This window comes from Trichosurus vulpecula, chromosome 2 (genome assembly GCF_011100635.1).
Source record: "Trichosurus vulpecula isolate mTriVul1 chromosome 2, mTriVul1.pri, whole genome shotgun sequence".
Lineage (NCBI taxonomy): Eukaryota > Metazoa > Chordata > Mammalia > Diprotodontia > Phalangeridae > Trichosurus > Trichosurus vulpecula.
Window position 1 is genome coordinate 285,149,505 of NC_050574.1, and position 3,030 is coordinate 285,152,534.

Genomic DNA, 3,030 nt, shown 5'->3' on the forward strand with positions numbered 1-3,030 from the left:
AAAGACATGGAAAGACTTGTATGAAACAATGAAAAGTGAAATGAGCAGAGCCGAGAGAGCATTATATACAGTAACAGCAATACTGTTCAAAGAATAGCTGGTGAATCACTGTTATTTTGAGTATTACATATACTCAAGTCAACTCCAAAGGACCTATGAAGAAAGATGCAATCCAACTCCAAAGAAAAAACTGATAAATAGAAGTATGTATAGTATGATTTTACATAGATAGAGATAGCTACACAGACATATCTATACATCCATGTCAACTGGGGGTAAGGAAGTTCAGAACTTAAAATGCAACAAAAAATAAATAAAAATTAAATTTAAAAAAAGGAAGTCAAGGGGAATGGTTTCTTTTCATTTTTTTTCTTACCATGTCTTTCTTTATTCTGTATTTCTCATTTCAAACCCAAAGCTAGTCATTACTGAAGTGGAAGCTTTTGACTAACTTCATATATAGGCATTATGGGGGGCAGAGCCAAGATGGCAGCTGGAAAGTAGGGACTAGCATGAGCTCCCCGCCGAGCCCCTCTAAAAACCTATAAAAATGGCTCTGAACAAATTCTAGAACTGCAGAACCCACAAAATAGCAGAAGGAAGACAGGATCCACCCCAGGACAGCCTGGATGGTCTCTGGGTGAGGTCTATGGTGCACGGAGAGGAAGGGAGTGGAGCCTAGTGTGGGCAGTGGCAGGACCAACTAGACCAGGAGCTGAGTGGAACAGGCCCTAGCTCCCTGAATCACTTAGCTGTGGCACTTACCAGGCTTCTCAGCCCACAAACACCAAAGACAACAGAAAAGGTTAGTGGGAAAACCTGCAGGGACAGAGTAAAAAGAGTACGCGGTTTGGCCACCACCCCAGGGACAGTGGAGGTGGTGCAGCTACAGAACTACAGCTGCAGTTGCTTCTGGCCCCAGGCCCACATGGTGGGAGGAATTACGTGGTGGATCAGAGCAGGAGTGCAGAGCTTGCTTAAGATCTGAGTCAGGTCCTTGTTGGCGGTGCTTGGGGAAGGAGGAGCACTGGTGTGGCAGAGCTGGCTGTATAGAAATAGCTCTGAAATCAATGGCGCATCCCCTCAAGCTTGGAACAAAGTACTCTTTACAAGCAGTCATACCCTGCTGAAAAACTCAAGAGTCAAGTAGTTGGCTGGGAACATGGCCAGGCAGTGAAAACAGACTCAGATTCAGACTCAGACTTTGGTGACAAAGAAGACCAAAACATACAGCCAGAAGAAGTCAACAAAGTCAAAGATCCTACATCAAAAGCCTCCAAGAAAAACATGAACTGGTCTCAGGCCATGGGAGAGCTCAAAAAGGATTTGGAAAAGCAAGTTAGAGAAGCAGAGGAAAAATTGGGATGAGAAATGAGAATGATGCAAGCAAACCATGACTAACTTCACGTATACTATATGCACATTTCAGTATGCTATGGAATGTAACATTGGTCTTTTGCAGCCTGATTAGGATCTCAGGATACATTGTGTGCTTGTTTGCAAGGCAATGGGATTGAGTGACTCACCCAGGGTCACACAACAATCTGAGAATATATTGAGGCACATCCAAAGTATATCATTTACTTATTCACATATATAAGGGTTAGAACAGAAAGAATGACAGATAAATGGTGAAAGGGAGGGATTACCAATAGAGATTCTTCAGACTCTATTGGTTTCCATACAACAGTGAATTCTAGTATCTCAAGTAGGATCCTAAGTATGGCCATCAAAATGAAGGGTTGCCAGCTCTTTCGCTACCTGATCGTGGCCATCATGGGTTGCATGCATGGTCCTGGTAAAGGCCTGTCCCAGTCAGCTCTGCCAGACCACCACAGCATGTCCATGTGCCTGAAGCTCACTTTGGATGATGTAAAAGGGTATATCTACAAGCTGGCCAGGAAGGACCTGATGCCCTCCTAGATTAGTGTGATCCTGAGGGATTCCCATGGCATGGCACAAGTACACTTTGTAACTGGCAACAAAATTTTGAGAATTCTAAGCCCAAGAGACTTACCCCTGATCTCCCTGAAGATCTTTATCACTTGATCAAGAAAGCTGTTGCTTTTGGAAAGCACCTTGAGAGAAATAGAAAGGATGAGGATTCTAAATTTCATCTGACTCTGCATGAGAGCTGAATTCACTGGCTAGCTCAGTATTACAAGACCAAAAGTGTGCTCCCACCCAGTTGGAAATATGAATCATCTGCAGTCTCTGCTCTGGTTGCATAAATTTTGGTTTATGTACTAAAATAATAAAGTCACATCTAACTGAAAAAAAGAGAAAGAATGAAGGGTAGCAGATTGAGAATTGTTCTGATGGATAAGAGAAGGGAGTTTTCTCCATGCACACTGGTAAAATCGGGCTATCCTTTACATGGAAAAGAAAGGTTGAGGTTTTAATAGGAATAGAAGGTGACAAATTTGCCCCAATGCTATTGTTGTTCTGTTAGGATTCCCAGAATAACAGAACTAATTAGAAAATGAGATTGCTCTAGTTCGACAGATATCACTACCTACCAAGGAGGTCTAGTTGCACTATACAGATTTTCCACAGTTTCAATAAAGAAAGTAGTCCTAAAAATAAGCCTGAAGAGCACCTTTATGATAACCTAGTTTCCATCAAAGCTCAGCTGGAATGCCACCTTCTATAGGTGGTTGATCCTTGTTTTGCTAGCTTTTACTACTTCCCAACAGACATTCTCTTGCCTTTATTATTTTGTATATATTTTGCATAGGTTTATATGTGTACATGTTATCTACTACAATAGAATATAAACTCCTTGAGTGCAAGATTTATGTCTTTTTTTCAACCTTGTAACTCCAACACCTACCATAGTTCCTGGAAAATAGTAGGGGTTTAATAAATTCTTGTTAATTGATTTTTACTACTCAAAAATCAGTAAGATGTCACCTTTCCACAGCTCCTATTTTAACTAACTTCTTAATTAGCTCTTTGTCTTAAACCAAAAAAGAGAATATAAGTTAAAACAAAACAAAACATGAGGTTAAAAAAAAAAGAAAAACATCT

The 3,030-nt window shown here is 40.8% G+C and overlaps 1 pseudogene; it reads left to right on the forward strand.

The window, feature by feature from the left end:
* Positions 1-1,776: 1,776 nt before the first annotated feature.
* LOC118839396 lies at positions 1,777-2,231 on the forward strand (annotated as a pseudogene).
* Positions 2,232-3,030: the final 799 nt, after the last annotated feature.